Source organism: Dermochelys coriacea, chromosome 9 (assembly GCF_009764565.3).
Source record: "Dermochelys coriacea isolate rDerCor1 chromosome 9, rDerCor1.pri.v4, whole genome shotgun sequence".
Classification (NCBI taxonomy): Eukaryota; Metazoa; Chordata; order Testudines; family Dermochelyidae; genus Dermochelys; species Dermochelys coriacea.
In genome coordinates, this window is record NC_050076.1 from 103,263,669 (window position 1) to 103,290,844 (window position 27,176).

General features: G+C 43.3%; 1 protein-coding gene across 11 annotated transcripts in view; it reads right to left on the minus strand.

Moving 5' to 3' along the window:
- The window catches only part of HTR2C (5-hydroxytryptamine receptor 2C), a 435,189-nt gene that overhangs the window by 140,057 nt on the left and 267,956 nt on the right, over nucleotides 1–27,176 (minus strand). The window contains exon 1 of one of the 11 annotated variants that reach the window (XM_043492306.1): nucleotides 4,277–4,402. The exons of the other annotated variants lie outside the window; for them this stretch is intronic. The gene's annotated coding sequence lies outside the window, so the exon portion shown is untranslated. Of the gene's footprint in view, nucleotides 1–4,276; nucleotides 4,403–27,176 lie in introns of those variants that run through there. 11 annotated transcript variants of the gene reach the window in all.

Here is a 27,176-nt window from a genome sequence, read left to right on the forward strand (position 1 = left end):
GGTGAAGCCTCATCTGGAGTACTGTGTCCACTTTTGGGCCCCACACTACAAGAAGGGTGTGGAAAAATTGGAAAACGTCCAGCAGAGGGCAACAAACATGATTAGGTGACTGTAGCACATGACTTATGAGGAGAGGCTGAGGGAGCTGGGCTTGTTTAGTCTGCGGAAGAGAAGAACGAGGGGGGATTTGATAGCTGCTTTCAACTACCTGAAAGGGGGTTCCAAAGAGGATGGATCTAGACTGTTCTCGGTGGTAGCAGATGACAAAACAAGGAGCAATGGTCTCAAGTTGCAGTGGGGGAGGTTTAGATTGGATATTAGGAAAAACTTTTTCACTAGGAGGGTGGTGAAACACTGGAATGCGTTACCTAGGGAGGTGGTGGAATCTCCTTCCTTAGAAGTTTTTAAGGTCAGGCTTGACAAAGCCCTGGCTGGGATGATTTAGTTGGGGCTTGGTCCTGCTTTGAGCAGGGGGTTGGACTAGATGACCTCCTGAGGGCCCTTCCAACCCTGATATTCTATGATTCTCTATTACTTGTATGGGTCTCTCGCAGCAACAGAGCTAGAGAACCATAGAGAACAATAGGAAAATGGGATAATAAAACTGTAAAAATTGTCCAGAGTAGGTGTAGGACCTGAAAATACCTTCAGCTTATTGCTCAAAAGGGACCAGATCTGAAATTGGTGCTGTCCCTTTAAAATAAAGGTACAGATGGCTTCGTATATATAAAAGGTCATATTGGGCTGTTGGTTTTTAGCAAAATTGTCATTGACACCAATGGAGAGTGCTGTCTGTAGCTGATAAAATCCTCAGGCAATACTGTGCCAAGGGCAGATTGCGATGGATCCTGGAGGCAACATATCCTTTGCAGCTCACAGTATTCTCAACAGTGCAAACACATGACTGTTTGGCTTAGGCTCCTCTCCTCTTCTGCAAACACTTACATACATTCTTAACTTTTAAGAATGGTCCCATTGACTTCAGTGAGAAGCCACATGCTTCAACGGAAGCATGCAAGTGTTTGCGGAATTGGAGCCTTAGCTCTTTTGAATTTTAGGATTTTTTCTCTCTCTTTGGTGCTGTATGTCCCAGGTCTAGCGAATACAGTACAGTGGGAAGAATAGCAATTCCTGAAAAGCAGTCATGGCAAAGATGGAAATGTAGTATTTGTAAAAATAATCTGCTTTAGGAGAGTCTTTTGGAAATATATTCCCTCCACCAAAGGAGGCTTGCTTTTGGTGTCCCAGTAGTACGTACAACTTTAGACAATACTTCTCAACTCCAGTAACTTTTAACTAATTCCTGATTGGTTTCTGAAGTGGATTCAGCAGACAAATTATCACCCAGATGTCAATGTCTAATCCGTTTTGAAAGATTAAGAAAATTCTATAAATATTTAAATTAAATAAAATCTGCATCTGCTTAGTGATCTTAATGAAAAATTAAGCTGATGTTCTCATAAAAAAAGTGTAAATGTTCAAAGCAACTCTACTAGTAGGCTAGTGTCGGTGCATCTCAAATTATGTACAATTGATTAATACACATTTTTGTAAGCTGCTGTCACAGGCAGAGTTCAACATTGTATTTGATTTCAAATCCTGAGGGAGCTGCCTATTCTAATGCTCAGACTCATGTTAAACTTTGAAAAATCATCGCTTCTTGACTCTGTTTTAGAATCTGACAGAAAAGTGCCTTTTTAAGTTCTTTTATCTTTATTACCACTTTACATATAATTTTTCTGCACTTCTCAGACAAAACCCTGAACCTATGAGTCAGTGCTGTTTGGATTTCTTCCAGGTTTTACTGAAGAGACTTGCGAACCATCAAATTGCTCTAAAACGAAATACTGTTTGCATCAACTCCACATTATTCGCTAGAAAACCCAGGTTGGCAGAGTGTTTAAGGAGAACTGTTTGCCTCTTTCATGAGGGCACAAACTTTAAATCAGACCAGTCAGCTCCACTGGTGCTGTGTAAAGATAACAGATGAACAGGAATAATATATCTGTTTCAGCATGTATGCTCGGCGTCCTCTAATTCAGCTCCATAAATCTCTTAGCTGAATTCAGTGCAGAGGAGCCTGGCCTACAGCATTGCTATCAGAATGCCCAGGTGATAGAGTGGCCTCATTTTCTTCCTCATAAAACTGTGTGTTTGAAGCTACATAGGCCAAGCTATGCCACCTTCGAGAGAGAGTCTCCTTGGAATACAGCTCTTACGCCTCTCTGGTTGGTGACCCTTCCCCTGGGGATTTATACAGTGGAACTGGTTGATCATGTGCTGAAACTTCCCCAATAGAAAAGGAGCAAAATTCCATTGCAATGGAGTGAAGACAGCCACTCCCCCTGCAGTGTAAGTGGAATTTCATTACCACCAAATTCATGGTCGGACTGTCCCAGCACTATCCAGATCAATACGAAACCTCCCACTGGCTTCAAAGATGTCAGATTGGACCCCCAAAATGGGGTCCACTGCTACAGAGCAAGGCTAGCCTGAGCCACACATTTCTGCATCTAAAAGGTTGGCTCTGACTAAAATGTTAAATGAAGCTCATCTGCAACTGCCCAGGCCAGAATGAAGAGGTAACAGCAACAACGAAGTGACCATTCCTGCGTAGCATCAACACAAGGTGTTGCAGAAATGTGGACACCAAAAAAGACACAAACTGTTCTGTTTCAGAGCATATAAACTGAGAAGTTGGAGGAAAAGAAACATAAAATACTCTTGCTAAAAGGTTGCAGTGTAACACGACTTGATCTTTTAGAATTCAGAATAATAAAACAAAGAGAGACAAAACAGGCTGCTCCCTGAAACAGAGAAGCACAGCTCACCTCACCTTACTCTAGCCTGACTGGCTGCTGCAGCTCACATCCTTCCCTACAGAGCCCATTAGCCTGCAAGCAGGATCAGGAAGCCCATAGCATTTAAAGTGAGACCTGTACAGTTTTAATTCAGCTTTCCACACAAATTGCTCCTTATGTGTATGAGTGTGGATGTATTACAGTGGCTGGCGATGAGAAGCATGTGTTTTCCTCACTCCTTGAGCAGAAAGAGCCAGCCCCACACATATGCACCACATCTCCAATGTCCCCACACAATGGACAGTCTGACTTGTCCCTGCATCAGAGGCAATTCCCATGCCTGGGGATTATATTGGCGAAACAGAGGGAAATGCAAGGAAGATCAAAAGAGGACTGGATATTGACAAATCAAATGCCCAAAGCTCAGGAGTGAAGATAGGAACATTATGGATATTTAATTAGGGAAGCAGCTATTAGGGTAGATTGCAGTTGTTTAATGATAGGTTTAGTGAACTAATGTAATTAATTGTTGCATAGCAATGGAGAAACATGCAACAGTTATAGATCATGGGAAGGAATAACCAGGGAAGAATAAAGTACATGGGCTACAACACTGCGATGCAGTAGCAAGTTCCTTACTTTCTTGCTCCACCAACAATTAAAGATGATTTTCCATAGTGCTTACTCCTTGGTGTCAGGGTGCCTCCCTACAAAGTACGAGTTAACCACCAACAGGTTTTGTTTGTTTTAATGTCTAACCTCTGCTCCACATCCAACACCGCAGAGACAGGCAGCCAGCCAGATACAAGTTACAGCTCAACAATTCTCTTCTTGGCTCCACCCCACCCACAGCAGAGCCTCTGGGCTGCCCTGATGTACGCCAGTGGATCATCTTCCAGCTGAGGCTAGCCGGTACATTGAGCCCTCCACCCATGCCGCCTCCACCTGCCCCAAGGCCGAAGGTGGGGTTGAAATCAGCTATGGGTGCCTGGGAGGATCCCTAGGTGATGTGGGACAAAGCAGCATTCGCCTCATTCTGTCTGCTGCCCATCACCATGTTTGTCATTACAATGGCAAAGTTCAAGGTTTTGGAGAGGAAAAACTAAATTTTCCAAATGAATGTGATAGAATGGCTTCATTTTCTTCTGCATAAAATGGCATGTTTAAAGCTATATAGGCCAAGCTACACCAAGCTTGAGAGAGAGTCTCCTTGGAAAAACGAACTTTTTCAAATGAGAACTTGGTGTTCAGACTCGGAGGGAGTGAGAACCACAGGACTTTTCCCAGCAGCAGGCAAACTGTGCCCACAAACGACACTACACTGTGTGGAAATCTGCACTTTTGTCTTGGCTCAGTTTGGCTTCTCTGATATAAACAGAAGGCAGCTTTTGCATTTTCTTTTTACTTCCTTCATTCCAATTGCATGTGCCTGCTGCAGGCTGGGGAGCGAGCCCAGGGTGAAGCACCACACTTACTAATGATTTGAATGTCGAACAAACTGACGGACAGACATGGGAAAAGAATCCTTATGGTGTTTTCCTCCCTTTGGCTCAGCTGTGGGAGGGGGTGATGGGACTCATGATTACGAAATATCTGAGCTCAATATTGAAATGAAATGGGGAGAGAGAGAGAGAGAGAATATGAACTCTTTAGTATGTTTAACAATTTCCCCCCAATTAAATCCTCTTTCCCTGAGCAGGTTTGGTGCCAGCCCGTAGCTTTAACTGCTGCAGGAGAAGACTGGGGACTTCATGATGAACAGTGTGGGTAGGGGCAGGTCTTTCTAATCCAGAAGATCTCTGCTTCAGATGCTGAGAAGTAACGTCCTACTGCTCAGGCCTGGCATTAGGTAAACAGACCTGAGGAAGAGCTCTGTGTGGTTAGTCCAATAAAAGATATTCCCTCCCTCACCTTGTCTCTCCATTAAGTACATAGTCAGATTATGTGTTTCATGGCAATGGTAGTAATTTAATCACAAAGAAAGAGGCTCCTTTCAGCCACTGATGTCAAACACAAAGTACCCTCACGGGACAAAAGCTCTCTCAGGGTCAGTACTATACATTCCCAAGCACTCCAGCCCTGATCCAGCAATGCACTTAAGCATGTGTTTTAACTGAAGCTTGCAAGTAGTCTCGCTGATGTCCTAGAACAAAAGAAGGGCCATATTGGTTCAGACCAATGGTCCAACTAACCCAACATCCTGTCTCCCAACAGTGGACAATGCCGGGTGCTTCAGAGGGAATGAACAGAACAGGCAATCATTGAGTGATCCATCCCCTCTCATCGAGTCCCAGCTTCTGGTTGTTGGAGGTTTAGGGGAAACCTGGAAAATGGGATTTCATCACTGACCATCTTGGCTAATGGCCATTGATGGACCTGTCCTCCATGAACTCACCTAATTGTTTTGTGAACCCAGTTATAGTTTTGGCCTTCACAACATCCCCCGGCAACGAGTTCCACAGGGAGACTGTGCACTGTGTGAAGAAGAACTTCCTTTTGTTTGTTTTAAACCTGCTGCCTATTGATTTTATTGGGTGACCCCTGGTTCCTGTGTTAAGTGAAGGGGTAAATAACACTTCCCTAGTCACTCTCTCCCCCCCCCATTTGTGATTTACAGACTTCAGCACATTGCCCTTAGTCATCGCTTTCCCAGGGTGAACAGTCCCCGTCTTTTAAATCTCTCTTCAAACAGAGGCTGTTCCAGACCCTTAATAATTTTTGGTGCCCTTCTCTGTACTTTGTCCAATTCTAATCTATCTTTTTTGAGATAAGGAGACCAGAACTGCAGGCAGCACTCAAGATGTGGGCATATCATGGATTTATACTGTGGCATTACGATATTTTCTATCTTATTATCTATCCCTTACCTAATAGTTCCTAACATTCTATTAACTTTTTTGACTGCACATTGGGCAGATGTTTTCAGAAAAATATCTATGACAACTCCAGAATCTCCTTCTTGAGTGGTCTCATATGAGGTTTATAAACTAGACTTTCACTTCTGTAGAACTGAATTAAAATCTAGTTTTTTCATAAATGACAATAGATTTGATGGTCTGAGTAGTTCATTTCCATGCAAAAATGAATAGCTGCATTCAGAACTAATTCTCCGGAATCTGTAGGGGTGATGGATTTTGGTCTAAAAAAGAGAAATAGCAAAATTTACCCTGGAACAATAATTTTTCTAGTGAATAGTGAAAGTGACTTGGACTAATATAAAATAGGATGATATCTGAATAGAAACCTCAACCTGCCTCTAAATTAGCATGCCCAAATATCACATCATTACAGCGATTCATCAAGTGTCACAGCTGTCCATAGGCATGAACAAACTAAAAACATGGGCAGTTTATGTGGGCGATTCTTGGTGAAAAGATTTAATGGTAGCTATTGAAAATCTGGCCCAAAACACTTTCAGGGAACAAAATAGAAAGGAACAGAATAAAAAGTCAAACATGAAGCTATTTCTTAACCAATAAAAATGTATGCCAAAGTGTTCTCTGACACATTTAAATAACTCTTTGCTCTCTGGTTCTTATCTAATGCCATGTTTAATTTTTACATGGCACAGGCTAGCACATTCTCCATAGTTAATCACAGGCGTAATATATCCTCAACAGTTCTGCAGCACCTTTCAGATTTCTCCTTCTGTGATTTCCATTTTTATTGCAATCCTTTGCACTGCCAACAGGGCCAATGCAAATGTCATCTCTATCTGTCTTAGGGAAACGTCTCCTTTGACACTGTCTTCCATGTAATTAGCAGTCAGTTACTCAATACATTACTCATGATAATTTTTAGTGCAGTCAACCTCTTCCTCCTCAAGTGAGAAGGTTGATGAAGGGTTCTGTTATACTAAATCTGCCTTGTCTGAAAAAGGGAATTTCTTTCTTAATAACCACAAGAAACCACCTTCTTTTCCTGAAAGGTCTCATCTACCCATGCACCAAACAGAGACGAGGTTAGGGAAAGCTCATTCCTAAGTCATTCCAAAGCATTACTTGGAAGGTTGCTTGATATTAAAGGAACTTCATTTTGGAAACTGAAGGATTACACCCTATAGAGTGTTCAATAACTGGTCCATAACAGAAGCATGCAGATCGCCAAATTGGATCAGACCAAGGGCCTATCTTGTCTAGTATCCTGGTCCCAATGCTTCAAGAAAACATACAAGAAATCCCACAAATGACAGGAAATAATTGTACAGCCTCCACCAGTGCTACAGGGTTTGGAGGTTTGGGCACTGGGTGTAGGACCAGGTATATGATGGAATTTTAATGCTTCCATACTTTCTAAATACTGAGTGGGTCACACAACCCTTCTGCGAGCCAGCTCGGAACGGTGAGCACCATTCCACAGACAGGGCTACATGACTTACCCCTCATCACAGAGCGAGTCTGTCAGCGCTGAGATTACAACTCAAGAGTTGCCAGCTTCCAGTCCAATGCTCTGACCACTAGACAATGTCTTTCCTTGTGGTCACGTGTGCTGACATTTAACTATTAGAGGTGAGGGTGATACTCATTATGCTTATCTATTGTACACAATGATTTACAGGTTTCAGAATAGCAGCCGTGTTAGTCTGTATCTCCAAAAAGAAAAGGAGGACTTGTGGTACCTTAGAGACTAACACGTTTATTTGAGCATAAGCTTTTGTGAGCTACAGCTCACTTCATCAGATGCATTCAGTGGAAAATACAGTGGGGAGATTTATATACATAGAGAACATGAAACAATGGGTGTTACCATACACACTGTAAGGAGAGTGATCAGGTAAGGTGAGTTATTACCAGCAGGAGAGCGGGAGGGGGGTAGGGGGGGAACCTTTTGTAGTGATAATCAAGGTGAGCCATTTCCAGCAGTTGACAAGAACATCTGAGGAACAGCGGGGGGCCGGGGGGAAGGATAAACAAGGGGAAATAGTTTTACTTTGTGTAATGACCCATCCACTCCCAGTCTCTATTCAAGCCTAAGTTAATTGTATCCAGTTTGCAAATTAATTCCAATTCAGCAGTCTCTCGTTGGAGTCTGTTTTTGAAGTTTTTTTTACAGCAGTGCTGTTCTGCATGTGGTAACATTGAAAAGAAAGACTCCTCCTCTAGTTGACTCATTTGCAGTAGAGCTTTTAAAGATCAGGAATGGAGGAAAAGCAGCTTCAGTTATCCATGCAGCCCAACATGTGATGTGAGTACGAATGGAGGCAGAGATGACAGAGGAGGCTGGATAATAGTGAATAGTATTTGTGTTGTCACATTGTGTTAGATGATCCTGGGGGAAAGAATCTCATTATTCCGTGAGCTAAAACAGCTTCTTTAGTCAGGAACAATTTCATCTCCATGCTAAATGAAACTTCACTTTCATTATGTACTTGAAATATACACATGCTAGTAGTCAGGAATTGCAAATGAAGTCATGTTAAAACAAGCAGAACATTAAGACATCTCATTCTTTAACAAACTAAAACCACTTAACTGGCAGTTACATTTTATCAGTTCTAAGTTTATTCCACCTGTCATAAATATAAAGGGAAGGGTAAACACCTTTAAAATACCTCCTGGTCAGAGGAAAAATCCTTTCACCTGTAAAGGGTTAAAAAGCTAGGATAACCTCGCTAGCACCTGACCAAAATGACCAATGAGGAGACAAGATACTTTCAAAGCTGGAGGGGGGAGAAACACAGGGTCTGGGTCTGTCTGTGTGATGCTTTTGCCGGGGACAGAACAGGAATGGAGTCTGAGAACTTAGTAAGTAATGTAGCTAGAGATGCGTTAGATTCTGTTTTGTTTAAATGGCTGAGAAATTAGACTATGCTGAATAGAATGAATATTCTTGTCTTTGTGTCTTTTTGTAACTTAAGGTTTTGCCTAGAGGGATTCTCTATGTTTTGAATCTAATTACCCTGTAAGGTATTTACCATCCTGATTTTACAGGGGTGATTCTTTTTACCTTTTCTTATATTAAAATTCCTCTTGTAAGAAATTGAATGCTTTTTTCATTGTTCTTAAGATCCAAGGGTTTGGGTCTATGGTCACCAATGCAAATTGGTGAGGATTTTTATTAAGCCTTCCCCAGGCAGGGGGGTGCAAGGTTTTGGTGAGGATTTGGGGGGAAAGACGTTTCCAAACAACTCTTTCTCAAAAAATAAACCCAGACGTTTGGTGGTTGTAGTGGAAGTCCAAGGGCAAAGGGTAAAATAGTTTGTACCTTGGCGAAGTTTTAACCTAAGCTGGTAAAAGTAAGCTTAGGAGGTTTTCATGCAGGTCCCCACATCCATACCCTAGAGTTCAGAGTGGGGAAGGAACCTTGACACCACCTTTCTTGATAGTTTGTCTAGGAAAGGTGGCTAGGAAAGGAAGCCCTGAAAGATCCCATGCCTGGCAGATGTGTCTTTATTTTGTATCTAGCTCTTTCTCTAAAAGGCAGGCAAGGGAAGACAAGATGTCAACTGGAGAAGGAGGCAAATTCAACAGTGGAGCAACGGTGGTGTCTGTTACTCATGATGTCTGACTTGCCATTGCACTCCACCCGTTTTACACCAGTTACTCCACTGCAGCTCACATAACTACACAGTGTAAAACTGGCGTAATGGAGGGAAGAATCAGGCCCCCGGGATGGCTGAGGGTTAGAAAACGGATGTCAGGGATGGAACTGTGTGGTGACCGTGTGCATGAAGAATTAATGGAACGTATGCAAAAGGCAAGGGGCGAGGGAATACTGCAGCACTGAACACCAACCCCAAACGCTGCAGCAGCAGGAGCATCTGCACCTTACTCATGAGTGCTTTTTAAAATCAGGGGCTGGGCAGCAGCATGGGACAAGCCCTCCTACGCTATCTTCAACCCTCCTGTTATTTGTGTTCCCTGCTACACTCCCACTTGATTCCAACCCTCAGCATGTCAGGAGCACTCATTGTGTTGCCCGCTGCAGGGCAAATTGGGACAAGTTCCCTCACTGAATCACTTGCAGCTATTTTCTGACTTGAATCACTTTTTGCATCACTACTGACTTTGGCCTGAGGCTTCCCTGGGAGACATCCCTGGTCTAGGGTTGGCCCAGAATTGCGGTATAAATATTCCCTCATCGTGGAGAAAAGGAGCCATGTTCACAGCTTCATTTATAAGAACCTTTCTCCAAGTATCAAAATGAGCATGTGGTGAAGAGGGGCTGTTTGTCAGAAGCATCAGCACCGTGTCTACCTCAAGGACCTCACCCTGGCCAGAGGAGAGTGCAAAGAGCGCAGGAGGGGAGCAGCAGTGCCAGAAGAGAGCAAGGCTCAGATAGGATAGGAGGGAGTGGGAGGCCAGACAGGGGGGAGCCAAGAGCAGAAGCGAAACTGGGGAACAAACAGCTCCCAAAAGCTCCCTCCACTTAAAGCAGACAGTGGCAGGAGAAAGCCCGACTCAGTCTGACCTGCAGGAGGAAAATAGGCGCTTTGCAGATTCCTGAGGCGTGCAGGGGGTGAGTGGGATGGGGGAGGATCTGGGCCTGCCTTGGATTTCAGGTGATATGATTCAAACATCTGCACTTTCTAGCTCTGGTTTCCATTGGGTTCTGCTGACCCATGTGCTGCAGCAAGGCTGAATGCAAACCGTCTGTCCAAACCAAAATCTCAGCCTGGTTCTGATATCTCCTTATGGATGTCTCGCCAGCCGTTCAAGCTCCACATGGCTAAAACAGAGGTCTTAATACTCCGCCCAAAGCCTTCGCTGCAACCTCCATTCTCCAGCCCTGGGGACGCACCATCATCCTGCCTGCTACTCCAGCCCGTAACCTGGGCATCATCTTCGACTTTGGCCTCTCTCTGGGTCCTCACATCCAGGCTCTGATCTCAGCATAATATCTCTAAGCAGGGCCTTTCCTATGCAGCCACAGAGCTAAGGCTTTGTCTGCAGTACACACTGCTGTCCAGGCTCTCTTCTTGAGTCTCGATCACTGCAACATTCCACTCTGACCTTTACCAATGTAATCTTGCCCTGTTCCTACCCATTCAGAATGATGCTGCAACTATCACTGTCCTACCCCATGGCTTCGACCACGTCACCCCTTTCTATGCATCCCTCCGCTGGCTCTCCTTGCTGTCCTGCATCAAACAGAAGCTGCTTGTCTTACTTTCAAGGCCCTTCCTGGCCTATCCCCATCCTATCCATCCTTGCTCCCCACTACCAGGATGTTGACTCCTGCCTCACATCAGCCCATGCCAGACTCAATCACCCACTTGTTATATTTTCAAACATCTTCTTGCTTTCCCCCCTTGTTTCTCCTCATGCCTGGGAGAAGCACATTGTTAGCATGCACAAAGCTACCCCTTGATCCTCTCTCAGATTCCTCCTTCAAATGCTCCTTTGCCATGATGCCTACAAAAACCTGGAAATGGTTTCACTGCGGGAGCACGGATGCCAGAACCGATCGGGCGGACTAAGGCAGTCCCATTGTTTCCTAGTACTCCTCCATCAGCCTGGCGGTATCCATCCACTGTTTCTCGTTTTACACTTGGTGTACATGGCCAGTTAGCAAGCGGCAAGCCCGGGTGTGAATTTACAGCGCACCGGCGTGCCGTATGGACCTTGCTATAGCACGCAACACATACTGCATTTTCAGGATGCTAAGCTGCACTCTGGACCTTTTCATGAGCGCTAGCACGGTACACAGAGCGGGTTATTGGGCAGGGAGCTGATGTGCTGTAGATTTGCTCTCTGGCTTGCTGTGCACTCATTCACAATGTAGACAAGCCCTTAAATTATGAGATATTTGAGGTAGGGACCATCTTTTTGTTCCAGTTGTACAGCGCCTCGCACAATGGGGTTCTGGCCCAGGACTGTGGCTCCTAGATACTATGGCACTACAAATCATACATGATAATACTAAACTTACACATACAGGTGCTGCTCTCGAGCCTTTTGCATCACATCTATTTTGCTCAGCAACTGAAAGCTGCATCAAAGACTTTCTATATAGGCAAAGTTTAGGTGGGCAACGTTGTCTGTGGGGAATCAGACACTCACTCCTAGGAACGAATCACCATGGATCATTAATTCTTTGTCACACAGAGCAAGTACTTCAAACTGCTTAACCCAGGACTGTACCTTTCCAGTAGGAAGGGCAGTGCCTTGTGGGCTCAACCCAGACAGCACCTATATGTGTGTCATTTTAAACATGGGAGCAGTCCCATCACTTTTCCCCATCTGCTTAATGTTAGGCACGTGTTGGAGTGCAGGCTGAACTGAGGCCTGTGTGATGACGACATACCACAAGCCTGATTCTCCACTGCCTTGGGCCTGGTGCAGCCAGTTACAACTGGACAAAATCCAGCTTTAGCATGCAGCCAGCAGATCGTGTTAAGCAGCCAAAGGTATAATGAGACCCAAAGTCTTTGAAGACGGACCAATTAGACTAGAAATATGGTGCACTTTTTTTTATCAGTGTGGATAATTAACCACTGGAACAATTTTTCAAGGGATGTGACATATTGTCCATCACAAGCAACTGAGTGGATGTTTTTCTAAAGGATCAAACAGGAATTATTCAGGGAAGTCCTATGGCCTGTGTTATACAGGAGGACAGAGTAGGTGATCACAATAGTCCTCTCTGACCTTTTAATCTATGACTTTATGAAAATGGGGGTAAATCACTATAGTTCTGTCCTGGTATCATTTCAACTCACTTTATGCCAGTGTAAATGATGCCCAGCAGGGAGAATCTGGTCCATTATTCACACGTAGCATTTTCATTTTCTTCATAAAACTCATTAGCTAACACTCTGGATCAGATGAAGTGAGCTGTAGCTCACAAAAGCTTATGCTCAAATAAATTTGTTAATCTCTAAGGTGCCACAAGTACTCCTTTTCTTTTTGCAAATACAGACTAACACGGCTGCTACTCTGAAACCTGTCAGATGTGCGTGTTTGTGTATCTCCTATCTAAGCCAGTGAGAGCACTTGTTGCGGCAGGTTATTCATGTGTTTTAACACCCTATACATTTACTGATACTTAATTTCCAGCGTGCAGAAACAATAAAAAGTCATTTTAAACCCCAAACTATCTGCTATTATCATAAAGAACTATTTTAATGTTAGTTGGCCATTCTTTCCACGCGTCACGGCATGACTCAGCCTGTCCAAGTTCCCGACACGATGAAAGCAGCTGTTTGGAATGTATGCAGCATGAAGGAAGTGGTACCTCTATCACCTGGAAACAGGGAGTAAACTCTTCTCACCACACCCCACAAGCTCAGGCCCTACGCATCTAAGCTCACGCAGTAAGACAGACAACTACGACCAGTTATAATTGATCGAGTGTGCCAAAGTGGAGAACTCTGCTCATGAGACTGGCCAACTATGTCATCACCTAAATGACTCGTAACCCATTTAGCCAATTCTACCACAGTTGTTTTGCTAATTTCTGACCCTTTACACAGAGATTGCAAATAACATGTAGAATGGTTATGAATCTGTGGATGAACATCCTTTAGGGCCTCGTCAAGAACCACCACATTTACTTAAAGGAAAACCTCAAATTTGAGGTCTCAAGTGAATTTCTAGTGTTTTGGGGGAACTAGTGGTGTGAATTTGTAAAGTGCAAACTGGAAGTCAAGAGATCCAAGTTCTTATCCTAGTTCAGCCACATGCTAGTCCATTCCTTGGAAAAGCCACCTCAAGTCTGTGCCTCAGTTCTTCATCTGCAAAATGGGGACACTTCTACCCTACTCCAGACGAGTGCTCAGGTACACAGGGCATCCACCAGGCTCTACCATGTATTTTGGTCTTGTGCTGGTCTGCTCAGAGGGGTCCACAGAACCTTAATTCACTGTTCATAAAGTGCTTTGGGATCATCTAATAGAAAGTGCTGTAGGAATGCAAAGTAATAATAAATAACATCTGAGGCATTGGGCTAGTCTTGGATTCAGTTTTGCATATGATTTCCCATGCACCTGTCTATCTCTGAGTAGAGTTTATTCTTGGCAGTGAAATGACATTTATCCATTTATTATGACGAGGTTTAAAAAAAGTCTTCAAACTGATTTGCAAGTAAAATGCTGGAGCCTGGACACTCCAGGTGTCCTGCAGGGAGTCCCATGGTGAGTGCTCCGGGGAGAATCCATATGCATGCAGGGGAAGCAGCATCTTTCTCCTATCAGAAGACATTTCGGACCAACCCACAGTCCTGCTTTTGATACTGAATCATCACATCTAAAAATGTTCATGATGCCAGGAACTTTCAGCCTGAATCCAAGAAAAGCGAGGGGACTTTCCCTAAATCAGCATCTCCTTCAACCATGGAGGGACATGGCCACTGTATGCTGTGTTGGATAACGTGTGCTCAGGGAGCAGTGCAGGAAAGGGACAGATGTTCCTGCAGCAGCAATTCACCATCCTTCTCGTCCCTGCTGAGCATGTTAAATAAAACTTCTAACCTGCTTAAGAGACAAAAACAGCTGGCGGGGAGGGGGACGCGGGGGGAGAGAAAGGAAGTCTATTTACTTAGCTGTACCCATGGCAGGTTAAACAAGGGGACTGAATTGTCCAGCTGAAGAAAGTTTCAAACAAATTTTCCTGTGAACGTTCCCAAGGGCCTCACAGGCATGTTTCATGCCCTTGCCACCTGACCCATTGCTACCTACTGGGAGGACTGTGATGAGAAAAGAGAATGATTTAGAACAGTGGTTCCCAACCAGAGGTTTGGGTACCCCTGGGGGTAGGCAGAGGTCTTCCAAGGGGTACGTCAGCTCATCTAAAATAGTGATTCTCAACCTGGGGGTTGTGAACCTCAGGAGGGGGTGTTGCAGGACGGTTTAGGGGAGTTGCAAGTGCAGGGCTGGCAAGCAGGGTAATTGCCTGGTAGGTAGCAATGGGTCAGGTGGAAAGGGCATGAAACACACCTGTGAGGCCCTTGGGAACATTCGCAGGAAAGTTTGTTTTAATCTCTCTTCAGCTGGACAGTTCAGTCCCCGTGTTTAACCTGCCTTGGGTACAGCTAAGTAAACAGATGTCCCCACGCCACAGGGTCCCCCGCAAAGCTAAGTTACGTGTGTCAGCCCCAGGCGGCAGGGCTTAGGTCTCCGACTCCTGACAGGGGTACAGCAATCTGGAAAGGTGGAGAACCACTGATTTAGAGCAGCGTGGAAGAAGTGGGACATGCAATAAGCATCACTCCGACAGTGACGGTGCAATCGATGCCAGGTGGGAGCAGCCTTACTGACCGGAAGGAGACAAATGGCTCAGCAGAAAGTTGGAGATGGCACAACACCAACCGTGGGCCTCACTGGGGTCAGCTGAAGGGAAATAGCTGTACCCAGAACGAGAGGACATGTACAGGGCAGACTGGGGATCTGAGATGTGACTAAGGAGTCTGGCTTCCAAGTGATTTAGGGTCTGATTTTCTACAGCCCTGCACCTGATGGAGTCACAGCAAAGTGGATGTAAAATGCTACTGTCCTGAGAGCTTTACACTCACTTCACCCCACTGTCAATGGCTACACAAGGCACAGGCAGTAGAGAATCAGGTAGAGTGTCTTCAAAATGTGGCAGAAATAAGTAAAAGGTGGGGAGGAAGCATGGTTAGGGCACTTGCCTGAGACTTTGGAGACCCAGTTTCAATTCTCCACTCCATCCCAGACCTCTTGTGTGACCTTGGTCTTAGTCTATTCTGGAAAATGGGGACAATAGCACTTCCCTGCTGTGTGAGGATGACTCGATACAAGATTGTGAGGTGCTCAGACACTATGATGATGGGGCTGTAGAAGTACCTAAAGGATAGAAAGCTGACTTTTAGCCAAGGAGAAAAGCAGTTGGATAGGGGTTGCCCAGATGGAGCCTTGATGATAACCATAAGAATTACAGAACAGTTAGATTTGTGGAAGGGTTTAATTTTAGATCTAATGCAATAGCATTGGCAACTCTTGCAACTTCATCATCAGTCTTGCAATATTTGGTGTTTTTCTTAAAGCCTCAGCTCCTGGAGTCAGGTGATTATGTGAGAATCACAATCTTAATTTTAAAAGAAAACATCTAGTCCTCATGGCTGCACAGAGAAACATGAAAACAAGAATCCTAAACATTCAAAAAAGAGAAAGTAAATTAGAAGAACCCAAAATTTATTTTCTCATAATTTTTAAGCAAATCTCATAATGTTGGGAGTCCTGGCTCATGGTTTTTCAATGTTTGGCAATACCTCATTGCGAATAAATAAATTTCCAGCATGGCCAAATGCTAATTCAAAACCACATCTCTAATGTTATAATGTAATAGGTGGAAAAAAGAATTACCTAAGTCCTAGCAAATGTCTCCAACAGACAAAATATTACTGAACAGGTGAATTAAAAATTAAGATGATTTGTTCTCAGGGTGGATTTTAAACATTTATTTCATTGTATAGTATCAAGGATTTGGAGGGATTTTTAGAATTAGGATTAGACTTCAAATTAAACTCTGACACACAACTCGTACACTGGTTACACCTATTAAATGGAGTGGATTTTCCTGTACTTTGAGATCGAACAGCCAGCATCTGGCTAGAGAATGAGTCCTGCATTATAAGCAGTAGGTCAGTGGCTCCCAAACTTGTTCTGCTGCTTGTGCAGGGAAAGCCCCTGGCGGGCCGGGCCAGTTTGTTTACCTGCCGCGTCGGCAGGTTCGGCCGATCGCAGCTCCCAGTGGCCGCAGTTCACTGCTCCAAGCGGCGTGGGCCGAGGGACGTACTGGCTGCCCTTCCCGCATCCCCCATCGGCCTGGAGCAGCAAACTGCGGCCACTGGGAGCTGCGATTGGCCAAACAAACAAACCGGCCCCGCCCGCCACGGACTTTCCCTGCACAAACGGTGGAACAAGTTCGGGAACCACTGCCATAGGGCATACACTTAATGGATAAAATTTACCTCTGGGAAGAGAGCTTACACAAAGCCAAGTGGAATGTCAGGCATGCATAGCCCTGGTACTGGCTCTGTGCACAGGAGTGAATCTTACCCAATGGCACAACGTTTTCTGCTCTCAAAAATGGAAAATAATCAACACAATAGTCTAATAAAATTACTGTAGATCTAATTTTCCTACTCCAACAGGACGGGAGAGCCTCGGGAGTTTTAAAAATCTACTGTACAGTTTGTGGATTAAATGCAATAGTAAATTCCTGCGTTCTCGCAATGTTATCATTGCGTTAGCTTCTTTTTGCAAAAATTGCTGTTTTATCTTTTCAGAAACAGATCTCATTCTGATAAGGCATATCTCCAACACCTTAAAACTGGCAACAGGCTCAAAACATTATTGCTGTCAGGAAAGCGATTATGGAAATACAAAACATTGGGAGAATAGAGAAAAATACATCTGAAATCATTCAGAAAGACTTCAGAGTGTACTCTCTCTTTCATGAATGTACCAACTTCTGTTAATGCTAAGGGAATGTACCCATAGCCAGACAGAGCTCTCCAGCTCCAGCGGCTATATTTTTATTAGTTCAGAGTCCATCCTCCTGGCAGGCTGGGATTGCAACCTACAGTATATCAGTTTGTTTTCCATAACGGACCTAAATGTCCCCAAGCAATGGGGCATTTCCTACTTCCCAATTCCACAAGCCATTTGGGACGTGTTTTCAGATATTCAGTGTAAATTTCCATTTTCTTAATTCTAACCCATTCCTCCGATGTACAGCCCCTTGTTATTGCCTCAAGGGACTGATACGCTTATGGCATATTACATTATGTCTCTGAAATGCCAAGCTCAGACATGAAATTGCAATACGTTATTCCCATCACCATAGTTAAGAACTGAAATCTGCTGTTCCCAGTTGTTATACTCTATGGCAGCGAAGTTCATTAATTTGGGGCTCCTGAGCTTCACGATACCTGACATAATTTGCTTAGAAGCCCTTTGGTTCAGTTTTTACTCTCATATTTTTCATAATTTTAAATTTGACTCCACCTCAATGAAAAATTTTACACGCAAAAGTTAATGAGAAAAATCCTAAACCCAGATCAGAAAACAAAATATAATCATATGCCTCCAAAGTATCAAATGCTTAGTTTGTTTAAAGGACCTTTTTCAAATTGTAAAACATATATTCTTGCAAACTCCCCTCCCCACACACAAGTAGCATAAAATCCTCTTTTAGTTATGTACTTTGTCCTACAATCATATTACTACTTCCCAGGAAAAAAAAATCCTAGATGTTAATATGAATATTATTTCATGGTAAAAATAACTGCAGAGGTAAAACTTTATTCATGAAGAAAACTAGAACTCTATTCAATGTTTTAAAGACTTATTTAACATTGGTAGATACCTCCTAGAGAACTGCATTAATGAAGACTATGACCCTACTACAGCTTTTCAGACAGATGAGAACATTAAAGTGTTTCAAAAAGGAAGAACTCGAGGCTTTAAAAGCAGTCAGAAACCAGAACTGATAAGAAATAAGTGCAATGCCTGAAAAGAGGGTAAGAGCAGGATTCACTTCACATTATTGATCTCCGGACTAAGGACTGCTAAATTTTATAGGAAGAATAAAAATGAGACCAAACTAGTTTGATCATGTTGGACTATATTATATGCATTTATAGATATTAGCTATAAAGGCAGTATTGTACTTTCACTTCTTAAAGTACTTTGTGCTCTCTTAATGCTACACTTTTGTTGGTTTAATATTTCAAAATGTTTTGCAAGATCCAGGAGCAGGGGAGATAGGAGATACGTAAACTTCCATAAAAACTCTAAAAATATACCACTCTCCTAACCTACTAACGGCCTGAACCAGACTCACTGAAATCAGTGGAAAGGCTCCTGTTCACTTCTATGGACTTTGGATGAAGCCTTAATATTGTAGCCCCAAGAGTCTCCATAGACAACCATGCTCAGCTGTGCAAGCTATGTGGAGGTCTTATGTGAATGAATATCCAACAGCATCTAGAATGAGCCAATCAAACTCATGCTCACTTGTGACCTAGGGAGGATATAAAGGTAGTGCCCAAGAAGTAACGGAAACATTATTGCAATGTGTAGTCCTCATGCGTCACACACTTTGACTATTATGTAGTAAATGTTTAGTGCAATCTCCAGATCTCAGTATGATAAAACCTTGTAGCTTTGCCTAGTCTCTATATAGCAATCAGTATCAGTAAATGGAGATTCATGAAGACCTTCAATGAGGAATGACTGTTCTTTGTTCACACTGAAGAACTTTTCAAAAGAAGGAAACTAACAGAGGTAGCAACTCAACCTTATACCAAAAAAGTAGAGCCTGTCTGAACTGCCTAACCACCCATCGGGATGAAAGTAACTTAAAGGACTTACCGGTATGCCGGAGTCCTGAGCAGGGGGCAGGACCCTATCCAGAAGAGGCGGGGCCTTTAAATCCCTCGGGCCTTTTAAATCAAGATTTAAAGGGCCTGGGGCATTGCTGCAGTGGCGTCGGCCAGAGCCCCGGGCCATTTAAATTACCGCCAGAGCCCCAGGGCTCCTGGCCACTGCCACTGCTACCCCTGGGCTCTGGCAGTGGGGCTCTATCAGTGATTTAAAGGGCCCGGGGCTCCAGCTGCTGCTGAGAGCCCTAGGCCCTTTAAATCGCCGGCCTGGAGAAGCTGCCCCCTGCCAGTATGGTCAGCTGTGTGCCAGCTCTTGCTGGTACACCGGACCGGACCGGACCGGACCGGCTTACTTTCACCTCTGACACCCATATACCTTTCTTTGTAAGACCACAAGACAACCTCTACAACCTTCACACAAAATATAATAGTTCCCTAAAGTTTTCAGAATAATATCGTTTTGCACACAGCACGATTTATAATTAATCTCCATTTTTGTCTTCTGTAATGTGTGTTGAGTTTGCCGTCTGCATGCCAATTCTGGAGCAGCAAGATTTAAATCCCCAATGGAAAGAGCGACAGCTGCTGTAAATGTTAGGATTAATCCCTTTAATTCACATAGATCTCATTTGAATCCCATCTCATGGAATTCAATGTTGCATTAGCCTCCATCAGGGCTTTATTTGTAATGTACTTGCTGTGAAAGAATTGGAAGGATGATGTTTTAGTTGCTAATTTCATCGAGCGACGGCTTTTTAAAATACGTTTTCTGATACACGATAATCTGTTATATAATCAGATAACTGCAATTGCTGGGGCTATGTCCCTCTGCCCCCGGGAACCTGTGAATCCTAGGAGATCTGCCGGAGGCACAGAGGCCTCGGTCCTCTGTCCCAGCTCTAGGACTCACTGCCCACATCCTTTGACTTCCGTGAAGTCAACCTGTGACTTCCCATGAATCCCCTCCTTGCCACATAAAGGAAACCTCCACTGCACAGAGGGGTTTTGACTCAAATGCAAATGCAGCCCTAATATATCCTTGTTGGCTCTGTGGGCCTAGGGATGGAGGAGTGGTAAAGTAGAGGGACCAGCTGCCTAAACCCCTTTCACGTGGAAAAGTGAAAATCTATGCACCAAAAGGATGGTCTCTGCTCCACAGCTGGGAACTTACCATCCTTGTGCAATGGCAGCAGTAGATATCTGTCCAGTGAACCTCATTTTCAAAAGACAAACTATACAAAAGACAGTATGTCCATCAGCACAATTCCCCCTAGCACAGCCTCTGCGAACTGGTTCAAAACCAACTCAGAGAGCAGTGTCATCATCAATATATGAATCATCAACTGACTTATCAACATACAAACTCCTGGAGATAGGTGGCCTGGAGATAGATGTTCCCTGCAGCTCCCTCATCCAAGTACTGACTCAGTCTGGGGGAGCTAGAAAGAGCATAGCAAAAGATGGTCAGCCTCCAAGGTACAGCAAAGTGTCTTCTAATCGCAGTGTTGGACTAATCATAGAGTAAAGCAATTAGAAACACAACCAAATATGAAAAACAAACTCTAATCATGGCCCTGGTCTTGTTGCCAGCTGGAAATAATCTGAGATGCCAGCAAGCTCATTACAATCCAGCATCCAAAATAAACTGAATATTTTCAAAAACCAAAAGATGTGTAATCAAAGAAATTCTATAATGTCATTTACCCAGGAAATAACATTATAAAACAATCTTCCTCTGCTGTTTGAAATTGAACCTAGCCATGGAATTTTGTAAATGTTGATAAATATTAGTTGGTTTTTGGTTTAGTTTTGTTTTTTGTTTCCCAAGCAAAGCAAATCTTATCATGCCTCTACTATGCCCTTAACCAGTTCACCAACCTAAGTTCATGGTGATAAGATGTTGAAGAGTAATGAAGATCAAAAGCTAACACTGTTTTCAAAGCATAATAAAATAAATAATCCATCAAGTCTAGAACTGAATAATTACTACTGGCAGGAAAGTTTCTAGAAAATATTACAAAGCAAGTAATAGCATTAGCATTCCTCAATTAAATACTGTACCTTGAGAAAGGCATTGCTTCTGTATCTCACCAAACTCTTTCAGCCACAAGACCTTGAATGGTATAATTCATAGATTCATAGATACTAAGGTCAGAAGGGACCATTCTGATCATCTAGTCCGACCTCCTGCACAGCGCAGACCACAGAATCTCACCCACCCATCCTATGAAAAACCACACCCATGTCTGAGCTATTGAAGTCCTTAAATCATGGTTCAAAACTTCAAGGAGCAGAGAAGCCTCCCTCAAGTCAACCATGCCCCATGCTACAGAGGAAGAAAAACCTCCAGGGCCTCTCCAATCTGCCCTGGAGGAAAATTCCTTCCCGACCCCAAATATGGCAATCAGCCAAACCCTGAGCATATGGGCAAGATTCACCAGACAGATACCCAGGAAAGAATTTTCTATAGTAACTCAGATCCCATCCATCTAATATCCCATCTCAGGGGATTTGGCCTATTTACCCTGAATATTTAAAGATCAATTAATTACCAAAATCCCATTATCCCATCATACCATCTCCTCCATAAACTTATCGAGTAGAATCTTAAAGCCAGATAGATCTTTTGCCCCCACTGCTTCCCTTGGAAGGCTATTCCAAAACTTCACTCCTCTGATGGTTAAAAACCTTCATCTGATTTCAAGTCTAAACTTCCTGGTGGCCAGTTTATACCCATTTGTTCTTGTGTCCACATTGGTGCTGAGCTTAAATAATTCCTCTCCCTCTCCTATATTTACCCCTCTGATATATTTATAAAGAGCAATCATATCTCCCCTCAACCTTCTTTTAGTTAGGCTAAACAAGCCAAGCTCCTTAAGTCTCCTTTCATAAGACAAGTTTTCCATTCCTCGGATCATCCTAGTAGCCCTTCTCTGTACCTGCTCCAGTTTGAATTCATCCTTTTTAAACATGGGAGACCAGAACTGCACACAGTATTCTAGGTGAGGTCTCACCAGTGCCTTGTATAACGGTACTAAAACCTCCTTATCCCTACTGGAAATGCCTCTCCTGATGCATCCCAAAACCGCATTAGCTTTTTTCACAGCCATATCACGTTGGCAGCTCAAAGTCATCCTATGATCAACCAATACTCCAAGGTCCTTCTCCTCTTCCGTTACTTCTAATTGATGCGTCCCCAACTTATAGCTAAAATTCTTGTTATTAATCCCTAAATGCATAACCTTACACTTCTCACTATTAAATTTCATCTTATTACAATTACTCCAGTTTACAAGGTAATCCAGATCCTCCTGTATAATATCCCGATCCTTCTCCGAATTGGCAATACCTCCCAGCTTTGTATCATCTGCAAACTTTATTAGCACACTCACACTTTTTGTGCCAAGGTCAGTAATAAAAAGATTAAATAAGATTGGTCCCAAAACCGATCCCTGAGGAACTCCACTGGTAACCTCCCTCCAACCTGACAGTTCGCCTTTCAGTAGGACCCATTGCAGTCTCCCCTTTAACCAATTCCTTATCCACCTTTTGATGTTCATATTGATCCCCATCTTCTCCAATTTAACTAATAATTCCCCATGTGGCACGGTATCAAATGCCTTACTGAAATCTAGGTAAATTAGATCCACTGCATTTCCTTTATCTAAAAAATCTGTTACTTTTTCAAAAAAGGAGATCAGGTTGGTTTGGCACGATCTACCTTTTGTAAAACCATGTTGTATTTTGTCCCATTTACCATTGACTTCAATGTCCTTAACTAATTTCTCCTTCAAAATTTTTTCCAGGACCTTGCATACTACAGATGTCAAACTAACTGGCCTGTAGTTACCCGGATCACTTTTTTTTCCTTTCTTAAAAATAGGAACTATATTAGCAATTCTCCAATCATTCGGTACTACTCCTGAGTTTACAGATTCATTAAAAATTCTTGCTAATGGGCTTGCAATTTCAGGTGCCAATTCCTTTAATATTCTTGGATGAAGATTATCTGGGCCCCCCGATTTAGTCCCATTAAGCTGTTTCAGTTTCGCTTCTACCTCTGATATGGTAATATCTACCTCTATATCCTCCTTCCCATTTGTCATGCTACCATTATCCCCGAGATCCTCTTTAGCCTTATTAAAGACTGAGGCAAAGTATTTGTTTAGATATTGGGCCATGCCTAGATTATCTTTAACCTCCACTCCATCCTCCGTGTTAAGCGGCCCCACTTCTTCCTTCTTAGTTTTCTTCTTATTTATATGGCTATAGAACCTTTTACTATTCGTTTTAATTCCCTTTGCAAGGTCCAACTCTACCCGACTTTTAGCCTCTCTCACTTTATCCCTACATCTTCTGACCTCAATTAGGTAGCTTTCCTTGCTGATCCCTCCCATCTTCCACTCCCTGTACGCTTTCTGCTTCTTCTTAATCACCTTTCTAAGATGCTTGCTCATCCAGCTTGGTCTACAACTCCTTCCTATGAATTTTTTCCCCTTTCTTGGGATACAGGCTTCCGATAGCTTCTGCAGTTTTGATTTAAAGTAATCCCAGGCCTCCTCTACCTTTAGATCCATAAGTTCTTCAGTCCAATCCACTTCCCTAACTAATTTCCTTAATTTTTGAAAGTCAGCCCTTTTGAAATCAAAAACCCTAGTTGCAGATTTATTTTTGTTAATTCTTCCATTTAGTTTGAACTGAATTAGCTCATGATCACTTGAGCCAAGATTTTCCCCTACAACCATTTCTTCTATGAGGTCCTCGCTACTCACCAAAATTAAATCTAAAATGGCATCCCCTCTAGTCGGTTCAGCAACTACTTGATGAAGGAATCCATCAGCTATCGCATCTAGGAAAATCTGAGCCCTATTATTATTACTAGCACTGGTCCTCCAGTCTATATCTGGGAAGTTAAAGTCTCCCATGATCACGCAGTTTTCATTAGTATTTACTTGATTAAAGACATTAAAAAGGGCTCTATCCATATCCAAATTAGATCCCGGAGGTCTATAGCACACCCCAAGCACTATCGTAGGAGAGGCTTTACTAGTTTTCTTCCCCAATGTAATTTTTGCCCAGACAGACTCTGTCTTATCCATTGCATCGCTTCTTATTTCTTTACATTCTACCTCATCATTGATATACAATGGTACTCCACCCCCTTTACCTTTGTTTCTGTCTTTCCTAAAGAGCACATACCCTTCAATACCTGTAGTCCAGTCATGACTACTATTCCACCATGTTTCTGTTATCCCTGTGATATCTGGTTTCACTTCCTGCACCAGTAGCTCTAGTTCCTCCATTTTGTTACCTAGACTCCTCGCATTGGTGTACAAACATCTTAATTTTTGTTGTTTGGCCTCGCTCACATTTTGTACCCTATTAGGCACAGTCATTCTACATCCAGTATAACCTATTAGACTAGTATCCACACCGCCCTCACTCCTTATATACATTCTCCTATCCACGGCTGTATCCATTCTTACTTCATCTTCTTCCCTCTCAATGCTAAAATCTGGCGTGGAGATTTTCTGGACATCTCCCAACCATCTCCCCCTAATTCCTAGTTTAAAGGTCTCTTTATCAGTTGTGCTAGCCTCGATCCTAGAAGTCTATTTCCTTCCCTACTCAGATGAAGTCCATCCCGAGAGAACTGACCTCTGTCCGTGAATGCCTCCCAGTGGCCATACATCCCAAAGCCCTCCTTATAGCACCACTGCCTAAGCCATCTGTTGACAGTCATAATCTTGTCAGACCTTTGTTGCCCTTCTCTAGGAACAGGAAGGATCCCGCTAAAGATCACCTGAGCCTCAATTTCCTTAAGCGTCTTCCCCAGCCTAGCATAGTCTCCCTTAATACTTTCCAGCGAGAATCTAGCCATATCATTTGTTCCCACATGAAGGATAATTAGGGGATTCTTTCCCGCTCCCTTTAGGATCCTTTTCAACCTCAGGTCTACATCCCGTATCTTAGCACCCGGAAGACAGCACACCCTTCTATTCTCAGGATCAGCTCTAGTTACAGGCCTGTCTATTCTTCTCAATAAAGAGTCCCCGATCACATAGACCTGCCTTTTCCTGGTGACAGTGCTATTCTCCAGTGTCTCCCCTGTTCCCTCTGGCTGCAAGTTCTTTCCATTCCTATTTTCCCTTACAATCTTCTTCAACCCATCCTGTATCCTCCTGGGGCTCATATTTGGTGTAGTCTCCCTTGACTCTTCCCCTTTTTCTATAGGGCTAGCCTCTCTTCTCTTCTTCCTTACCCTTCCACCTTCAACAAGTACCTGCTGAGCCCCTTCTTCCTTTTCCAACTCTGCAAACCTGTTCCTAAGCTCTATTTCTCCTTCACTAGCCCGTCTTTTTCTCTGCCTGGTTCTTTGAGTCACATGTTTCCACTGACAACTTTCCTCATCCAGTCTCTCCTCAAAATTCCCCAGCCCTGGTTCCATCTGTGAGTCTGAGCTTTTCCCTTCAGACACCTCATATCTTTGCTCCATCATCTGCTCAAACCCCTTCCTAAACTCAACCAGACTTTCCACCTGCATCTCCAAACCTCAGATCTTTTCCTCCATCAGCTCTATCAGACGGCATTTCATGCAGAAAAAACTCTTACCGGTTCCCCTCTCCAGGATCATGTACATACCACAGCTTCCACATCTAGTCATCCTCAATGTGTCTTTCACTACAGGAGTCACTCCCACAGCTGCCTCTGTATCTGTCATCTCCTTCCCACCTAAATCCTGTTAATCTGGGAAACACAAGCCACACCAAAAAGACCACCCCCCCCAGCAAAAGCAAACCCCAAACAAGCACAATCCAAACTCCCACTCAAACTCCCCTGTTTAGAGCTCTGTTGGCTAGCTCCTGTGCCGCTGCAGCTGTCTGGGCCGCTGCCTGACTGGCTGGCTCCCTTTATAGGGCCCCTAGTCAGAAGTCCCACCCCCTAGGCAGGGCTCAGCTGCTCTCTCAGCACAAAGCCCCACCCCCTAATCAGGCTCAGCTGCTCTCCCAGCACAAAACCACACACACACAAATACAAATACTAAAAATACAAAACCAAGTACAACTACCTTCTCCTCTAACAGACCTCCCACTCAAACTCCCCTGAGTGGAGGGGAGTTTGAATTCAATTCATTCAATTCAATTCAATTTGAATTTAAATTCAATCCATTTAAAAATTAAGGCTCAAGCTACAAAAAGAAAATGATTAAGTTCCAAGCCAAGATACCAGAAAAAATTCAATTCAATGCAATTCAAATTCCAATAGACACCTCCGATAGTAAAACCCTGAAAGATAGCTGCTCTCCTTTGTCACACAACCAAATCTTAGCTACATTCCTCAGCACTGACTGTTCTGATCTGGAAGTATCAAGGGCACACTGGCTTCCTCATTAAAATTTCACAGCAGAATCACATACTACACCAATGTATAATTTTTTCTTTTCTGTTTTATTTACTTGGGCCTTGTATGGAGAAGAGACCCTCTGAGTGATAATCTGTTTTCTTTTTCACTCTGATATTACCCAAAAGGGTACAGCAAGAGTGATTTGCTTTATGTACTGGTCTCTTGCTCTCCTTTCTATGAGTATTTATGACTGAGACACAGACATACATTACAAGCCTATCTGGGAGAAAGTGCTTATCTCTTTTATGTGATGCGACTACTAATGGCACATAAAATTAATAAAAAGCGAGCACAGCTTGTAAAACTCTATGTAAAATGGCATATTTCACAGTTTCTCCTTTAGCGACCTGGTAAGGAAGAACACATTTAGTTCAAGGCCCAGATCCTCAACTGGTGTAAGTCACTGTAGTTCCATTTATGATGGTTTACACCAGTTGAGGATCTGGCCCTGTGTGATCAGCACCTCATCCGCATTCCACAGATACCCTCATATTACAACTAATGCGGTTTGTTTTCCTTCTCCTTCCCCCAGATTTATGTACATTAGAATCTCCAGCTCTTAAGACTGAGAAGATCAAAAGAAGGATTTAATTCAGAACAGAACAAGCATATTTATTTTTAAATCATGTTTATGTAGGTATTAGCATATTTTGCAACAGCTAATTAACTGAAAGTAGAGAAGGT